The sequence below is a fragment of the Ictidomys tridecemlineatus genome, chromosome 1 (genome assembly GCF_052094955.1).
Source record: "Ictidomys tridecemlineatus isolate mIctTri1 chromosome 1, mIctTri1.hap1, whole genome shotgun sequence".
Lineage (NCBI taxonomy): Eukaryota > Metazoa > Chordata > Mammalia > Rodentia > Sciuridae > Ictidomys > Ictidomys tridecemlineatus.
In genome coordinates, this window is record NC_135477.1 from 119580006 (window position 1) to 119600150 (window position 20145).

General features: G+C 40.2%; 1 protein-coding gene and 1 pseudogene across 4 annotated transcripts in view; both read right to left on the reverse strand.

Annotated features, from left to right (window-relative positions):
* Positions 1-20145, reverse strand: part of Sil1 (SIL1 nucleotide exchange factor) — a 257779-nt gene that overhangs the window by 221165 nt on the left and 16469 nt on the right. Inside the window, exon 2 of one of the 4 annotated variants that reach the window (XM_078045999.1) lies at positions 3847-3917. The exons of 2 other annotated variants lie outside the window; for them this stretch is intronic. The gene's annotated coding sequence lies outside the window, so the exon portion shown is untranslated. Of the gene's footprint in view, positions 1-3846; positions 3918-10385; positions 10482-20145 lie in introns of all 4 variants that reach the window. One more of the 4 variants, XM_013359543.4, reaches the window with a different exon arrangement.
* LOC101960779 (protein CBFA2T1 pseudogene) lies at positions 8615-10313 on the reverse strand (annotated as a pseudogene).

Below are 20145 nucleotides of genomic sequence, written 5' to 3' on the forward strand. Positions count from 1 at the left end.
GTCCTAATATGGCCTTTCCTCAACATGTAAACAGAAAAAGAGCTCTCTGGTGCCTCTTCTTAAAGGGACACTAACCCTATGGGATCAAGGTCCTACCCTTACAACCTCATCTAAACTTTATTACTTCCTTATTCCAAATACAGCCATAACTAGGGTTAGAACCACACATATAAATTTTGAGAGGACAGAAACATTCAATCCACAACATCCCCTGAAGGAAGAGACATGTTCCCAAAGAGCAGCTCACACACTGAAAAAGGTAAAGATAGAAATAGGTAAGAGGGTGACCTTAGGGATACTTGCTGACCATAGTGAGGGACAGGTAATAGTAAAATATTCAGAGCAAAGGGGGCCCAGGTGGATATAAGAGAGAACTGTTCCAACACAAAGAAACCCATTAAGGAACCTTTCTCAGAAGATGGCCAAGTAATAACCATAATATTCTCTCTCTCTCTCTCTCTCTCTCTCTCTCTCTCTATATATATATATATATATATATATATATATATATATATATACACACACACACACACACACACACACACACATACATACACACACATACATACAGGATACCTAATGATAGTAACTATATACCTGGAATTTCACTAAGTGTTTACCATGCAAGATTTCACTTAATTCTCATAATGACTCACTATGGAAGATAATTACTATAATTACTATTTTTATTTTACAAATAAGAAAGTAAGTTCAAGTTGGTAAGAGTCATTTGTCCAAGGTCACCCAATGTGGTAAGTTCTAACTTTTAGAAGATGTAAAGTTACCATATAAAGGTAAAAGGGCCTTTGCAGATTTGATTAAGTTATGGATCTTTTTATTTAAGTATTTATTTTTTTTTAGTTGGACACAATATTTTTATTTTATTTACTTATTTTTTTATGTGGTGCTGAGAATCGAACCCAGGGTTTTGCATGTGCTAGGCAAGCACGCTACCACTGAGCTACAACCCCAGCCCCTAAGTTATGGATCTTAAAATTATTATATTGGGTTATCCAAGTATTTAGCTCCTAAACACAATACAAGTGTCCTTATAAGAAAGAGGCAGAGTAAGATTTGACATAGACACAGAGAAAGGTAATAATGAAGGCAAAGCAGAGAGAGATCTGAAGATGCTAAGACGGAGTATTGCAGCCATAAACCAAGGAATGCGGGCAGCTGCCAGAAGTTGGAAGAAGCAAAGCAAAGATTCTACCTTAAAGGCTCTGAAGAGAATATAGTCTGCCAAGACCTAGATTTCAGTCCACTGATACTCATCATGGCATCATGGGCCCAAAAAGAATATTCCTAATTCTGTTATATTTTCAAAGAGGTTATAGCACCTCTTATTCACTTGATCCCATAGGGTTAGTGTCCCTCTCCAGAGCTATGAAATAATAAATCTGTTGTTTTAAGCCACCAAGTTTTTTTTAAGATTTTTTTTTAATTTTTAGTTTAGATGGACAATACCTTTATTTTATTTATTTATTTTTATGTGGTGCTGAGGATTGAACCCACTACCTCACACATACTAGGCAAGAATTCTACCACTGAGCTACAACCCCAGTCCCCTTAAGCCACCAAATTTAATTTAATGTTAATTTGTTACAACAGCTATAGGAGTCTAATATCACAGCTAGTAGCAGCAAAACTAGGCTTTGAACCTAGGTCCTTATGACTCCAGGCTTGCACTCTTAAGTGTTATGCCGTGCTCCTTTTCTACATCCAATTTCCCCAAGCCTGACCTCACCACTCTCTGACAAGCAACCTCAACAAGAACTGAAGCAGCTGATAATGACAGCTCCTCTGCTGCAAGAACTTCAGATGAGCCTCTCCTTTCTTCCACCACCATTACAACGAAACCTCATCTGAGGCTGAACCACCCTTTAGTTCTAATGAGCAAGTACAAAGAGTCCAGAATTCAATATCTTCATGAGAACACAAGACAATTCGTTCAACAAAGGTTTTCACCTAACTATTTGCACTTAATTGTTTTCCAAATCATCAAGAAGTTCCTAACCTCTGCAGTTCTGCTCCATTCAATCCACAATTCACTCTTTTCCATACAGAAATGTTTATGGAGGAGTATCAGCCCAAAGTACCTCAGTTTCCCTTCTGCCCCTAAGAAGAACTGCCATTCACCTCATATGACTTCCCAGGAATAGAAGGAGAAGGAGCAAGCCATTCTCCACCCCTCTCTGGAAGCTTTCAGGTCGAATACTAGTATACGTAAGCTAGTGCAGAGGTGCCTTGAGTTAACCAATTCTGAAATTAACAAGCAAGCTAATAAACACATTGTAAGGACAAAGGTACAGCATCTCAAAATGCACTTTCTGAACCTATTCTGACAAGTACAGTTCAGTTTTAATTATTTACAACACTTCAAAGTTCAGATGGCAAAACATAGCAGTATGTTTTGTAAAAATTATGATATCTTGGTGATGGAGAACATTGTGGCTGCTGTGACTATGAAATCTTTGCTGAGAAGCTAAGAGGACCAGTTTGGGGCTCCTAGGAGAACAATCAATGTGTTAAGTTCACAAAAGGGAAGACAGAATTCAGTAATCTAATAAAACAACAGGTAACTTATTAAAATACCAAAGTTCTCCTACTTTCCATTTTGCTAGTTCCATCCCCGCTCAACCCCTAATCTTCCTTCATGGTTCTTCTAGCTACTTTCCACCTTCTTAGCTCTTGCCAAAAAGGATGCTATTAGTCCATTTTGTGCTGCTGTAACAGAACACCCAAGATTGGATAATTTATAAAGAACAGAAATTTACTTCTTACATATTTTGGAAGATGAGAAGTCCATGATTGAGGGTCAAACATCTGATGAGGGCCTTCTTGTTGTGTCACAACATGGCAGAAAGCACCACATGGGAGGAAGGCCAAATTCATTCTTTTATCAGGAACCCACTCCCTACTATAACAGCATTAGCCCATTGAGAAGAACAAAGCCCTTGTGATCTAATCATCTCTTAAAAGTCATGCCTCTCAACATTGTTTCATTGAGGACTAAATTTCCAACACATCAACTTTGGGGGACATGCCAAACCACAACAAAGTTCAATATGATTTTCTATTAGTATACCCAAATAAAAATTATAGCTACCATTTAGAAAATATTTACTTACTAGGTATTGGGCTCACATCAAATCTGCATCATAGATAACATCCTTATCCTATTACAGAGAAAACTGAGACTGAGAGACATTAAGCCACCTTCCCAAGGTATAGCAGAGCCAGAATTAAAGCAGGTCTGACTCCAGAGCCCAAACTCTTAAATATAATATCAAACTTCCTGTCTCCCAGATGAACTGGGGCTGGTACTGCCTACTGTCACCTAGAAAAGACCTTAAGGATAAAAATCAACAAATCTTTGGTTTGAGTCTTCGAAGTATTCAGAAAGACAAAGATACTCTTAGAACTGTCCAAAAAGCTGGGCATGGTGGTGCACTCCTGTAATCCCAGCAACTCAGAAGGCTAAGGCAGGAGCATCACAAGTTCAAAACCAACCTCAGCAATTTAGCAAGGCCCTAAGCAACTTAGCAAGACCCTGTCTCAAAATCCTGTCTCAACATAAAAAATTAAAAAGGGCTAGGAATGTGGCTCAGTGGTTAAGTGCCCCTGGATTCAAAACCCAGTACTAAAAAAAAAAAAAAAATTGTCAAAAAAAATGCCTTCCATTCTCAGAAAGAATCATCTGGAAAATATTAATGATCCCTAAAAATTATTGAGAGAGGCATATGGATATAGAAATGAAGGCAAGCTTACCCATTCCCCAGATGAACCCAAATTCCCAGATTTAGCAATACCAAAGGCAGCCCACCCATTACTCCCTGTACCTGCCTAAATCTCAGCAGGCTGTCACCAACAGGATCCTCATTCCACCACCAGGCAAATAATGGAAATCCTCAAGTCTGGGAGAGAAAACCAAAAATAATGCAAAAAAAGGAAGGAAAAAGTACTATGAGAACAAAGTTCAACTCCTGTTTAAGTATGTACCTGCAAGTTCTGATTTTTTATGCTTCTTAAATATTCTGGCTCTAAATTAGTTTTCTTTGCTTAGACTTAATTGTTGCTTGAATTTTCTTCAAATGGGTCTCCAAAGATGTTGAAAAATGTAACTGAAAGGTCAACTTGTTCCATGGGAACTTTAGGGAGATTTCTTGACATCTTGCTCTGAAATGCTATTTTGTAACTTCATAGGATAATACTCCAGAATTAATCTTGATAAAGAATTCTCCATTTTCCCTGGCAACAGGGTTCCTGGAGGGCAGGGGTGGGAGCAGCAAGAAAGATGGCACTAAGCTGGAGAGATCTCCTCATTTAGCAGCATATGCACAAAACAGGTTCCCAAATTCTACCCAGATCACTAGACTAGCACTGACGAAATCAAAATCTAAACCTGCATGTCACTCTACAACACTGTTCTTACTGATGGGGGAATGACCAGCAGGATGCTGGGAGGTAAAGAACTAGGGCAGCAAAGCAAGGGAATGGAGAAGAAATGTAAACCATAAATTAGGGCTAGAAGCCCTGCTGCTTCTCCTGCCAGGAGCTGGCAAGGAAGGCCTGAATCAAGTTTCTGAAAGGTAAGACTATGAAAGGGAAAGTTAAAATAAATGGAGAACGGAAAAAGATCAAGGAGAGAAAGAGTCTTACTGTACTAGGTTTGCAATTTGTCTTATTTCAAAGCCAAGTCTCTGAGTGTCAGATTTTTTGAGGTTTAAGAACTTTAAGCCCGCTTGGGGGGAAAAAAAGTCACTAATTCTCTCTGAAAGCCTCCAAATTTTGTTGCAATGGAGGGCATTTGCAAGAAACAGGATAAGTTCTTCTCAAAGAAGTACCTAGTCCTTGGTATTGTGTTTATGTGTGCATGTGTAGGAGGCACATCCCAAAGCTGTTCCCATAGCAGCCTACTATCCCATATCCAATGTACAGGTGAAGGATAAGGGTCCAGAACTGGAAGGCCTGATCCACCAAATCCTTGTGAACATAAAGATTGCAGCTGATTGTGAAGAAGTTCTCACTCAATATTTAAGTAAAGAGGAAACCAATGCAAGCCAAAATTTGATGCAAGTCTGTTCACTTTTTAATAATGACAAAAAAACCCAACTAAAAAAATTTGTTTTAGGGGTTGGGGTTATGGCTCAGCGGTAGAGCACTCACCTTGCACATGCAAAGCCCTGAGTTCGATCCCCAGCACCTCATAAAAATAAATTTAAAAAGTTATTATCCACGACTACAAAATAAATAAATAAGTAAATAAATATTTTTTTTAAAAATTGTTTTAAATAGGAAGCCTAATTAGGCTTTATCAAAACTTGGGCCATCAACCCCTGGTCAGAAGCATCTCAAGTTTTGGAGTCTGGCTGCTGTGCCTTTACATGGCATGGAATCATAAATGATACACAAATGGGTTAGAAGAGTGTAATAGTACATCCTATCCACCCCAACCGTCTTTCAACTATCAATAATAATAATAATAATAGCCTGGAAGAGATGGAACAAAACATACTACCTACCACCTGACCAGAAGACAGCTGTGAAATTTTCTAAAAGAAAACACTCTTTGAAGAGAAATTGCAGGAACAACATAGGGGCCAGGAAACACAGCAAGTGAGAAAAAGATTAAAGGAATAGGAATTATCATTTAGCATAGAAAAGACTAAAGAGGGGAGGTGAGAGGAGGCTAAATAATGATTTTTATACTCATAGAAAGTTATTTAAGAAAGCCACTTGATGCTCTTCCAAAACTCTACTTTTGGGGCCCAGAAGCTTTTTGTCTTGGTAGTTCACAACTGAAATTTTGGCATAAAAAAGAGCAGGGCAGCTTCATTACAAGTAGACTTCTAGATACGTTTAAACATAAGCTAAAGATTATTCCAGATGGACAGAGGATGGTCAACCTAACTACAGCAATAAAGATCTAGTATAGAGTAGAAGCAAGAGTGGCCAGGTATTGTCAGTCACCCCCAAAGCTAAGTCTTTCAAAGAAGGGAAATAAGCAAAGGAGAAAGGAAATAAGCCGCCTGATGTTATTCACTTGAAAGACTTTTAAGTAGTGACAAGTCAACAATAACTCAGTCAGGTTAGGGGAACCAAGTGCTTTGAGAAAAAGAAAAGGAGAAGGCAGCCTTCAATGATAGATGGGAAACACAGAAATGAGTGGTGACCAGTATCCGCACAGCTATAGCTCTCGAAAAACAACCTTTTCAGAAAATCAAACCAATGGCCCTGTTGTCTAACCTTGCTCCAGATACTCTCTCTTGCTCATCTGTATCCCTGGGGTTTTATGCTCTAAAACCAGGGTTTTGAGTGCCAGTAACATTTAGGACACAGATATTTGCAAAAGTGGCTAGAATACCACCTCCTCCTTCCTCCAGGGAGCTTAGAGCACTTCCCTAGCAAAGGGAAGAAAAAGGATTGCCTTGGCCTTGCCAGGTGGCCACAACAGCACTAAGCAGCACTGCCTTCAGTCTCTATGGTTCCCAAGATTACTGGCCCTGTCAAAAAGAGACTAGTTAAGCAGGCCCAGGGTCTCACTCACACGGCCAATATTTGTCATGAAAAAACCAGGTCACTATCAAAAAAAGAAGCACTGTCCCCTCATGTCTCACCTTGCCACCCACTCACATTTTGTGAATTTGTTTCCATCTGGCTATTGTCAATTTGTCAATTCTTGGCTAATGACCTTGTATAAGAACTTTGATAGTATTGCAAAAACTGTTGGTAGAAAAACAAAGTGAGATAAACTTGCCATGTCCTGGTGAGCTTTTGTGTTTGTTTTATTCCAAGCAAATGCATTAAAACTTGCCTCCTTATACAGAAAACCTAAAAAAATCAATGCTTAAAGCCCAGCAACTACAAACTCCTCTTTCCAATAACAAAATACCAAGAAGAAAAAGAGCTACCTAAAATGAAGCAAGGGAAAAACAGCCTCTCCTCAGAATTTCCCAGAGGGGTGGGGCTGAGGGAGAGCACTTAATAAATAATGAAGAGGAAAGAAAATCATTTTGATTACATTTATTTAAGAAACAAAACAATATGAACACCTGTGCATCCAAGTTCTAAGTAATAAAAGAACACATCCTCATTCACAAGCTCATTCATTCAACAAATGTTTAATCATCTACTATATGCCAAGTACTGTTCCTAGCACTAGGAATACAACTGTATACAGGAGAGACAGAGTACCTCTGCTCATGAAACTTATACTCAAGTAGAGGAAAAACACAGTCAACAAGGAGCAATCAAACAAGAAAAATATCAGATAGTGATGGTTTGTATATGATTTGTTCCAGCCAAAACTCATGTTGAAACTTGGTCCCCACTGTAATGGTATTGAGAGGTGATGGCTCCCTTTGCCCACTCTTCTCTGTACAAGTCTACTTGCTTGCGTGCCCTTATACCTTCTGCCATGAGTTGAGGTAGCGTGGGGCCCTCACCAGAAGCCAAGCAGATGCTAGCACCATGTTCTTAGACTTCCCAGACTCCAATACTATAAGCCAAATAAAACTTCTATTCTTTACAAACTACCTAGTCTCAGGTATTTTGTTATAGCAACAGAAAATGGACTAAGACAAATAGTTATGTTATGATCATAACTTAAGTAGTCACTTTATGCTAGATGGAAGGGAAGGCCCTTCTTATAAATAATAATGGATCTGAAATGTAAATGAATAAGAAGCCAATTAAGATGGAAGAAAAGTATCCCAAGAAGAAGGTACAGTTGGAACAAAGACTCTCTACTCAAGGAGCAGAAAAGAGGTTCACTGTGGCCAGAACAAGAAGGCAAAAAGAGAATATAGGAAAGAGGATGTCAAGGCAGGCAGGGAGGAAGGGATCAGGTTTACTGGCACTCACAGAGTCAGGCCTCTGGCCTAAGATTCTGATAACACTACCATCCACATTTCTATCAATGTTTGTCTTAGGTAATCTCCAAGAAAATCAAAATTATCTCTACAGCTCTTCTCTTCTCCTAAGCCCCCAAAAGAATCACCCTTAAAGTTCCTCTCATAGCAATGCACCTCCAAGCTCCAGCCTCTACCCATTACTCAGTTCACAAGTTGCTTCCATATTTTAATGCACCCTACATCTTCATATCTCTCTCTCTCTCTCTCTCTCTCTCTCTCTCTCTCTCTCTCTCTCTCTCTCTAAGGATAAGTAAGTATTTCAGTTCCCTGGGCATCTTTTATTTTAAAAATCATGATAAAAATTAGTATTACTAGCAGCTGGGCATGGTGGGGCACGCCTGTAAGCCCTGCAGCTCGGGAGGTTGAGACAGGAAGATTGCGAGTTCAAAGCCAGCCTCTGCAATTTAGCAAGGTCCTAAGCAACTCAGTAAGACCCTGTCTCTAAATAATTTACAAAATTGGGCTAGGGATGTAGCTCAGTGGTCAAGTGCCCCTGAGTTCAATCCTCAGTACCAAATAATAATAATAATAGCATAAGAAATAACTATTCAGGGCTGGGGCTATACCTCAGTGGCAGAGCACTTGCTTAGCATGTGTGAGGTACTGGGTTTGATCCTCAGCACCACATAAAAATAAACAAATAAAATGAAGGCATTCTGTCCATACACAATTACAAAAAAATTTTTTTAAAAAAATAACTATTCAAGATGGTCATCTGAAGCAAAGATACCTAATGTAACCAGGTCTGGGTTGACAGGACTCTGCTGCCTGTAGTGATTGCTGCTACTGCTGATGTTCTTTTTCAAGTCCTAGGCATTACTGTACCACTTGACCTGTAAATTCTTCCTGGTCCACTTCTTGACATCACCTTAATACAGTGAGTAATCACCTTCTTTTTATATTATGTCCATTGTGCTGTTGAACAGATGATCAATATGTTCCCATTCTTCTGCTCATCTGTCAGTTAGTCTTCGATAAATCATTTTTTCTTGAGATCTGCCATGCAACCCCGTTGGTCTATTTCTGTCCCTGAAGTTCCTTTGGCTGGAGTGTCTAAAGGAGTCCCTGTAGTGGTGGGCAATAGCCATATCAACCAAACAGTAATGCTAAGGTGGCGGTGATGGGGTGGGGTGAGGTGGGATGAGGCAGGCCATTTAGCTGGTAGGATAAGCTCTTATTTGGACTGTACTGCTGGCCTGGGCTAATAGTGTATGGTTGCTTCCTTGGATGTTCTAGTGCAAAGGCTCTCTGTCAAAGCCATTTTCTTTGGTTCCATCTGGATTTCACCTCTTCATGTTTTCCTTTCCTCAATCAAGCAGCTCTGAGTCAACAGGGGAGGTAGTACTGGCATCCAGCTGTTCATGCTGGGCAAGGTACTTGGCAGGGTTCTATTCGGCCAGCCTTGTGCAGTGTAGGAGCTCACACTGCAACAGAAGCAGGTTGGCTTTCAAAAATGGGATGACAAAATGTTGTAGTGGGTTAGCAGTTTGGAAAGAAATTCTTCAATTGTCAGAGTTCATCAGTCCTAGCACAAGGGTATTGCCTCTTTCTCTAATCTGCTACAAAGCACAAACTGCTACAGGGTGGTAAGGAACTGTTTCAGCTTGCTAGTTACCATAGGCTGAGGACAGCTGTTGATTAATCAGAGAAGAGGAAAGCCTGTTGCCAAAGCCACTGAGCAGCAAGGCAGCACCATCCAAGGTTGCAGATAAATGGCTTGTGCCACTAGTTAATGTTTTTAGTGTAAATGAGCTGGTTCTTAGAGCTCCTTGAATAGTCAGGGGCAGTGGCATGGTTGGAAGAATCAGGCTTCTTCACATCCTGTCATCGCTTTAGTCATTTCTTATTCCTTTTGTCCAGTGGCATCATTCCTCTCATCATCTCTAGGTTTCCTTCCTCATCTTCTGAACTGGCTTCATCCTTCTGGTTCCTGTTATAGACTATCACATCTTTTTTTTTTTTTTTAATTTTAACATTTATTTTTTTTTCTTAGTTCTCAGCAGACACAACGTCTTTGTTGGTATGTGGTGCTGCTAAGGATCGAACCCGGGCCGCACGCATGCTAGGCATAGCGCGCTACCGCTTGAGCCACATCCCCAGCCCATACCATCACATCTTATGCAACATATATTCTGGTTTCTCCTCCAATCACATAAATCTTTAAATTTTTACATCTCATGGAACAAATTCTTCCAAGGAAGGACTCCCTCTTGCAGGAGATCTCATTACTTGCTTAACAACTCTACCTAGATATCCCATTGACAATTAAGTTTAGAACCAAACTCAACACCTTCCTGTGGAAATCTGTACATTTTCTTGTATTTGAATCTCTGCACTGAACATTTCCCAACTAGCTGACCAAGTCCCAAACATCACAATTCTCAATATCAATTTCTTAATCTGTTTGGGCTGCTAAAACAAAACACTTTAGACTGAGTAATTTATAAATAACAAAAAATTATTGCTCACAATTCTAGAAGCCAGGAAATCTAAGATCAAAGTGCCAGCTGATCCAGTGTCTGGTGAGGGCTCTTGGATTCATGGATGACACCTTCTTACTATGTCCTTAAGACAAAAAGAGCAAAGAAGCTCCCTCAGGTTCTTTTATAAAGGCACTAATCCCATTCATAAGACAGAGCCTTATTACCTTATCACCTCCCAAAGGCCCTACCTCTTAATACCATCACCTTGGAAGCTGGGTTTCAACATGTGAATTTACGAAGGACACAAGTACTCAGACCATGGTATTATCATTATTCCCCATCTAGAGCTGAGAAAACTATGTGTAAGAGAAATAGAGTAACTTAACCATATCACACAACTTAAAAGTGGTGAGGCTGAGATTATAACTAGTCAACTCAAGTCCAAGGGCCATACTCCTAACCACTGTGGAAGCCTGTGCAGCACAGCCTTCCAGATGAGTAAATGAAAGGGGAAGTGGGCAAAGTCACTGGTCTAGGGTTTGAACCACCCATCTTGCAGCTGTTTGGCAGCACATGACTCCAACCTAGAATCAGAAATGTTACACAAACCACAGGTGCTACGTTTGCTAACCTGACACACTGTATCTCAGGGAGTTGTCAATGTCAGTGGCTAAAGAGGTCCAAGGTGAAAGGGGCAACTCCTATGCAATAATGACAGCCAACAGAGGAACTGCAACACAGCAAGTTACAAAGGATTCTGTAGCTGTCAGATGTGAACAAGTGACAGGCATGAAATCTCCGGTCCTTTTTTCAGGCAGGTGGAAAGATGCCAAAAGCTGGCAGCCTAGGCCACTATGTCTGCTGAGTAGCCAGGTAGCCCCAACAGTATCCTGAATATGGGCACTGAGAGAGAACTTGAATCAGGAAGCAAAAGGTGCTACTTTCAAAGGTAGCACCTTCAGTCTTTAGTCTGAAGACCATTTAGCTGACAAGTAATTACAGAAATGTTCCTTTTCTGATCTTCATTATTCCCTCATTAAAATCCACCCAATGTACTATCCAAGAGAGTTGACCATGATGCAAATTCAATTATCTCACCACCTAAACCACAAACAACCCTTTAAAGATATCCCTGTTCCCCAGGTAAATACAAAATGCCTTGCCCAGGTTAACCAGGCCTGCCCTGCCAATCCCCCCAACCTCATCTTGCAACCCATCTTCTCTCATTCTCTATGCTCCAACAGTTTCAGTTCCTCTTAGAGATCCCCACTCCCACTGAGCCCCTGGAGCCTTTGCAGAGCTGGGCCTTCAGCCTGAAACACTCTTCAACCTTATGTCATCTTGCTCAACAAATATTTGCTTGTTCTTCACAATTTAACACAAACATTACTTCCTCCAGGAAGTCTTGTTGATATCCTCTTGGCCCCAGGATCAATTCAAATCCCTATCAAATATTCTCATGGTACTTAATTCCTTTATTTTAATACACTTACTACAATTATAATTTTATATTTATGTGCATGATTATAATTTTATTAATGTCTATATTCATCAATACACTGTAAGAAGAAAAAGACGACTTAGTATTGACTATATTTCAGGGCCTAGCATAGTATCTGGAATGTAATAGCTGTTCTATATACATTTGTTGATTGGAAGAACAAAGTTTCAGAGAGAAAGGAAATGAAGCTCTGTCCAAATCAAATGGTTCTACTTTGAGAAGCTGTTCTCCCTATGTGACCTTAAGCCAAATTATTCTTTCCCCTTCTCCCTTCCTCTTTCCCAAAATTCTCACAGAAGTTACTTTCTATGTCCAGTCATTCTTCCGGCAGGTGGTAGCCATAGTGACAAGCTGGCCAACTGCCAAAAATAGTTTAAAAAGATATCACCTTGTCTGAGTGCGCCAGGCTTCCAAAATAAAAGTCCACAGCAAAGGCCTAGTTAGAAACACAAAACTTACCCAGTAAAGACACAGAGCCAAACAACCAGCTGCCCATGCAAGGAATGAATGATCCCCAAGGTACACAGTGCTCCCAAATGACCCACCCAAAGGATAAAGGGGAAGGAGGCCACAGGGGTCTGAGACAGAAGTAGGTGTACTGTTCCCTGAAGAGATTTTAAATCCTCTTTTTTTTACTCCTTGGATAAAAAAGAGATGTACCCAAATATTAAATATCAAAGTCTCCCCTGATGAGGCAGCTTCAGAGGAGGTCTACAGATCATGGCTCACAGAAACAACATCAGTTCCTGAAGAAGTTCACTTAAAGCTCTAATTGAGGCCAAAATTCTCCCCTACAGAAGCAAGAGGACCTTCTCTATGCCCTTCTATTCTTTAGAATAGGCAGTGGAGGCAGGATGAGGAGAAGCAAAAGAATTTACTGAGCATCACATAATGCTGAGCATAGTGACAGATACTTTAAAGATAGGTCAGTTAAAAGCAAACAAGAAATGGATGAGCACACGCACAGGTAGCTGATGCTCAGCTAGGTTAAGCAACTTGTTCAATAGTTATCAAATGGCCAACAAGTTGTTAAACCCAGGTCTCCCTGAATCCAAAGCCTCTTTTCTCCTACTTCTTTTCTCATACAAATGGATGTAACTGACATGAACTACCACTTCCTAGGTACACAAATCACAGTTCACAGAGGGATAAGACTGAATTTCCTAGAAATTCTAAATGAGCCCACAGAAGTAAAGTCTCTACCTTTCCCAGAAGCCTTTGGACACTGGTATGATAATCCTGCAGTCTGAGCACCTTGAACTGACAGATGGTGTGCTCCATCACACCATCAGAAAGAAAGCACCTACACGGTAGATAATACCAGCTGAAGACTCCATAGTTCTTTTAGCTATGTAGAGAGGGTAGCACCTCCATATCTGAAATACCAGCATCTATGCAAAGCATAGCACCCATTCATTGTGCTATAGTTCAAGGTTAACCCTTCCCCCTACACTCATTTCAGGATCTGCCTCTTATCAAAAACTATGCCAGATGATTATTATAATGATAACTATTATGCCATTATAATAAAATTACTATGCTTTTTTCCTGCACTTGACATCTGTTGGCTGATAGGTTTAACTGGTACATAAGCAATAATTATACAGTGCTTTCTCCTTTTCAACCAAGCTTCTAGCGTGACTCTTAACACTAAATTCAACTGCAACAAATGCCTGGTCCCAGCAGCAGTAGGATATGTGGTTCATCTGGGCTTACCCACCATGCCTTTGATGGTCTCAGTGCCAGAAACAGGCTCCACTAGGTCCCTAATTGTTAGCACATTTCCCCACCCTCCCAGGAAGGTGACAGGATTTTGAGGAAACACCAATTAACAAATAATTTATTGTTGAAAACTCCAACAGGGCTGAAGGAGTCCTACACAGGTCTCAGTATGCAGAGGTACAAGCAGTACCAAATCACAATGTCACACACCACTGAAAGAGGAGGAGGAAAGGAAAATGTATTTCTCCATTGGGAATTTTCAAATAAATGGTTCCCAGAGAGCCATTCTGCCTTCTTCCCCACACACATCTCTTGGCAAATGCCAGCAAAATTGGCAATAGGCACAGGAGCAGGGAACAGAAAGCTATCTTAGGCCTCTATTTTGAAGCTGAGAAACCATCATCCTGGCTACAGGGACTCCTTTATACAGAGCCCAGCAGGGGCCAAAATGAAGTGTGGAACCCAAAGCAGAAAGCAAGTCAGGACACCTCCAGCCCCTGAATCTACCTGTCCCACTATTTATAACAAACAAGATTGAGAAAGACATGATTCTATTACTGCAGAATATCAAAATACCTGAATTACATGTTAGCCTTATTAAAGTAAAAGCAACCCACAGTGAGGCTATATTAAAAACACGTATGATAAAACAAACCCTGCCAGGAGACCAAGGCTGCCCTGCTTTGTTCTCTACCCTATAATACACAGGGGTTTTTTTTTTTTGGTTTTTTTTTTTAAGGCAGAGAGGGGGTAGAAGGTTATTTGAATTTAAATTACTAGCGAACACTATAATCTGTGTGCAAGGAAAAAAGGAATATTCAGGAGTGCCAAGCACAGGCTCTTGGGACATGTGTAGCCGAGGCAGTAGTGGCCCTAAGAGCTTTCTCCTTCATCCTCAGCTCGCTGCTCTCATCATTTGGGATAGGCAAGCCAGAAGGCAAGGCCCATGCAGCACAAAGAGGCACTGTCCCCTAGGTCTAGGGAGAAGATTGCTCTCTGAGAAGGAAATTAACATGAAGCAGCACAGAATGAACAAGTCCAGTCACCCACAGAAATAACCTATCTGAGGATGGGGTTTGAGAGAGGAGTTACTAAAGTCAGAAACCACATCTGTCTCATTCACCACCATATTCCCATGGATAAACAAGATTTGGCTCAGCAAATAACTATAAACTGAATGGAAACCAGAAAGACTCCCTGGTTTGGGATTCACTAATGAGAGCTAGAATCTGTTATCTGGGATAGAAGGACTGTGGTCTATCCAGGCATGGTGACATGCCTATAAACCTAGCAACTTGGGAGGCTGAGGTAGGAGGATTGCAAGTTTGGATCAATCTTGACAATTTAGCAAGACATTCTCTGAAAAAATAAAGTGGAAGGGAGTGTGGCTTAGTGGTAAAGAACCCCTGGGTTCAATCCCTAATACTACCAAAAAAAAAAAAAAGTGGGGGGGAATCATCTTCTGCAAAAAATACATACAGAGGAACCTAGAAAATAAAAATTAGCATCTCCAATACCTAGTTCTCTTACAGAATGACAAGGATATTCCGGTCAAGTTAAAGTTACAGCCCTAGAAGGATAATATAGAGAGAAGAGGAAAAGGAAAGAAAGAGAAAAACAAGTAGAGCAAAACATTTATTGAGTGCTTACATATATTAGATGTATTATTATCACTACATCTGAAAACCCAGGAGGCAATAGGTACAGAGAGGCTAAATTAGCTTCTGAAGAAAGAAACAGGAACAGAGAAGTTAAATAAGCTTCTGAAATCTCACAGCTAGTACTTAAATATGAGTGCAGATGATGCTAATACCTAAAACTTTTCCACCATATTTGCCTTGATAAGATGGCTTCCCACCTAGCCTCTTCTGTACAGGACAGAGTGTTCTTTCCCATCCACACAATCATCTTGTAGTCATGGTCCTTAGAGTGAGTTAGTTAACTGGAAGTATGCCTTGATGGGTTCTTATTAATTCTAGTTTCTGAGAAATCTCCTGGAACTTAAATCTGGGTAAACCAGCTGCATTTCCAGGGCTAGAAAACTGCCCACCTGAAGGCCCTGAGTAAGCCAACAGCTGGTATATCTCTCTATAGCTCTCTATGGCACAGCACAGGTCAGGGGTGGGAAAGGAAAGAATGGAATACAACCTCTACATGCTCAAGTTTTCTTCAGAGATTGAAAAAGAGCCTCCCCAACTCAGAGATGTGTCAATAATGCACAGACTGCTCTTTAAAGACTTCTAAATTCTGATTCAAGTACACATTGCAAAGGTGAAAAGTCTTAGCTTTCTGCCTAGTCTTGAGAAGCAAATGAGCCTTCCCTCCATGGTGCCACTGCTTCCCTGAAGTTTTCAGAGACCTTCTATACCCTTGACCTCAGGGACAGCAGAGTTATAAAGGGGAGAGTGATTTTCTTTTTTTTTAATATTTTTTAGTTGTAGATAGACACAATACCTTTATCTTATTTATTTTTATGTGGTGCTAAGGATTGAACCCACTGCCTCACAAATGCCAGGCAAGCCCTCCATCACTGAGCCATAATCCCAGCAATTTTCAATGTTAAAGTCAAAGTAATAGGAATGAGGCTCAGCTAGTGCTCCTCTGAGAGGTGAATACCCTGGACAAACTCAGGGAAAACCAAGTAGGACTAAAACACATTGTCTCCCAAGGTTGTCTGTATCCTGTAATGAGAACTTTCACCAGTCTAAAAAAAAAAAAAAAACTTTTTAAACCTAGGGAAGCTGATAATTCACCCAGGTGCACAACAGCTGCTGGGAAGACCTATGGGAAGGGGCCACCCGGCAAAGGCAGGCTGTGTGTGGTGAAGAGAGTCTCTAAGGAATGCCCTACATGCCAAGCCATATGTTGTCAGGATATTAATCCAAACCCATCTTGCACACTTTACAATGTTTACTCTCTGAGACACAGAGCATTAAATTATATCCAAGGACTACATGAGTCCTTCCAATTCTATTCCACACTTAACTTCTTTGCTAAAAAGATTTGTATCCTGGAAACAAAGCCCTCTGCCTAATAGCAGCAATAATTCTCAGCAAAGAATAGGAAACCAGATTGTTAATTCAAACTCCCCTAAAAGATATTGCCCAATGGAGTGTTAGCTTTAGCCCATCTAGAAAACAGAGAAACCTATTATTGATCCCTCGGTTTGTTTTTGTTGTTTTTCCAGAGAAGATAGGCCTATGTAATTTAGAATACCGAAAAGTGGTGGGCTCAACCCAAAAGAAAAAAGAGACAACATCGGACCTCCATTTCTATTCCAACTAAAACCTCTCTAAAACCCATAAATTAAAAAAAAAAAATCAAACAGAGAAGACTACCTTCCTGCCAAAAGAATTAAGAGAAAGGAGCAAGAATATGAGGTAAGGCTACCTTGATTAGTCACAACCCTATCCCGGCTATCTGTATGATTCTAAGAGAGTTATTTAGACTCTTCAACCCTTGATTTATTAATATAAAACAGAGATGTTGTAAGGATAAGATAAAACACTATATTTGATGGGGCTGGGATTATGGCTCAGTGGTAGAGCACTCGCCTAGCACATGCAAGGCCCTGGGTTCGATCCTCAGCACCACATAAAAATAAATAAATAAATAAAGGTATTGGGTCCAACTACAACTAAAAAATAAATTTTAAAAAAATACTGTATTTGAAAGCCCTTTGTAAACAGTATAGTTTGAAAACAGTAAAACTGTTTGAATGTACGTTAAGGCTGATAATTATTCCAAAGATCCCTGGCAAGAAACCCTTAGACTCTTCATGGAAATGGAGAGGCAAAGCTGTCACCTCTGAGAAGCAATCTAGTGACTGAAGGAAGGTATTTACAGAGAAACTCACACCTCAAAGGAGTAAAATGAGGACCCAGTGAAAGCCAAAGAGGAGACCATACACAGATCAGTACAAGTATGTTAAAAAAATAATAATGAGGGCTGGGGACATAGCTCAATTGGTAGAGTGTTTGCTTTGCATGCACAAGGCCCTGGGTTCAATCTCCAGTACCAAAAAAAAAATAATAATAATAATAATAATCAGGGTGCGGTGGCACACACCTATAATCCCAATAGCTCAGGAGGCTGAGACAATAGAACTGCAAGTTCAAAGCCAGCCTCAGCAATGGCAAGGCACGAAGCAACTCTGTGAGACCCTGTCTCTAAATAAACACAGCGTGTGTGAAGCCCTGGGTTCAATCCTCAGAATCAAAATAATAATAATAATAATAATCATGGTTCAAATTTGAAAAGGTACATCAGTGAAAAATCAGTCTCCCTCATCCCCCATTTCTTCCCAAACCTCTCACCAGAGAAAGTCTGTTTTCAGTTTCTGATATGTTCTTCCAAAGATACTCTAGTTGGCTAGTTTCTGACTCAGATGGGAATTCCACTGGTGATAATGCTCTAAGACCTGGAAGGTAAGGCCAAGCAAATAAGCACTGCTGGGGGCACCTTGGGACTAAGAAAAGAATGAGAGAGCCAAAGGATAAGATATCACCCTGCAAAAGGTTCTATGGAGGTACAGACTCCTTTCTAGTTATTATACTGCTATAACCTCTGGCTGGCCAAATTTGGATGGTAATTTTATATAATATATTGCCCTTTCAGTTGCATTTGTTCACCCAGAGCTCTGTCTCAGAGATGATATTAACAGGAATGATCTTTGGGAGCTTATGCTATATAAACCTGACCACCACACGTTGCTGTGAGTAACCAGAAACAGTAACCACCACCAAACCTACCTCAGCAGAGACTAGGAAGAAGGATAAAATGCACAGAAATCCTAGGTTCCCCATCTTTCTAGGGACAAAAAGTTACTTTTCACAGACCAGTGAAAAACAAGGGAGAATAGAATGAAGCACTGTCCTTAGATGATGTTCTACACTCAACCAGAGCCAAACTTTTGTCAAAACTCCTTCAAAAACTTTCAGGTTATATCTCTTTATCTTCCACAAGGAACTCAAATATGTAAAATTCTAGGTTGCAAATGGGTAGTCTATAGGTCTAATCTGGGCCATAAACATGCTTTAGTTATCCCTGAGTATCTCACAAAAATCTAGATTTTTGGCTTCTCTTGTAATAAGAAATTACGAGGCCACTAGAGCCATGTTCACTCAGGACAATGACAGACTTAGTAACAGATGCCCCCCATGAAGCAACTGAGCACTTAATTTTGACACTCTACCATTCCCTATTACTTTACACTCTATGTTCACCACTTAGCCCTGAAAACATCTGAGTTGGAGATTCACAGGCCAGTGAGTGACAGAGGAGGCTGAACAACTGGCAGGTACATAAGCTAACCAAATAGCAGGACTCTTGCATTTATAAGCACTTACCAAACACCCTCTCCATGCCAAGAACTGTGCCAGGGAATGGGTACCCAATGAGAAAAGAAGTATGCCATCTCTGTCTTCCAAGAACTTCTAATCTAGTTAGGAGCATAAGATATATTCTAAGGCATTCAATTGCTTCCCATATGAAGGGCTCTCAGAGTGGAGCATGCTAAATTCACTATGGCTGGGGATCAAGGAATACTTCAGGGAAAAAGTAAGATTTCAACAGAATTATTACCATTTCTCATTTTTTCATGAATTTATGGTATCTATATTATACCCTTCTTTATGCTAGGGAACCCATAATAAAACATACCCCATGTCCTTGAGCTGCTCATATAATAGAAGACAACTAACCAGAATACAGTGTGCTGAATTCTATAATCAAGATGTTGCTATGGAGACATGGGAGGTAACAAGGTTCACTCAAGAAGGTAGATGTGGCAAAAAGTAGGGTACAAGATGAGAATCCTGTGGGCAAAAGAATTGGCAGACACACAAACATGAAGCACGCTTAAGAGGACCACATGTACCAGTTATCAGGAATAAAGGGGATACGTGAGTAACAATACAGAATATAATTAAAGTGGCAGAAAAGGGACTTGCTGCTATAGGCTTTGGAACACCAAGATAATCTGACACTTTTAAAATGTATTCAAGCTGAGCATTGGAACAAACCTATAATCCCAGTGACTCGGGAGACTGAGGCAGGAGGATTGCAAGTTTGAGGACAGTCTTAGCAACTGACCTACATCCTCAGCCCTAATTTTTTTTTTTAAAGACAAAGACTCTCAAAATAAAAAGGGCTGGGGATATAGCTCAGGAACTGGTGGGTACCAAGATTATTCAGCACTGAATATAGGAAGACCTAAAGTGGCACTGTCCTAGAGGAATCTGAAGTGGGAAATAGGAAAAAGTGACTACAAACACAGCACAGAAGAATAAGACGAAGAAATATATTAAAGAGCTCATAAAAAAAATAATAAGACAATGGTATTTCTTTGAAAACACTCTACTTCCTACTTTTTACCAAATCAGACTGGTGTTCCCACAAAATAATGAACTTCTACCTTTTTGTTTCATTCAAAGGAATAGGTATATGTAAAGGCTATAGTTATGGTGCTCAGATTTGTAAAAACCCAGTTTGAGATTAGTGTAATGGGATAGGCTTCAGGGACTTTTTCCCCACCCCCACTCCCACTGCACCAGTTTCTCTTAAAGAGAAAGTCAACTTTCAC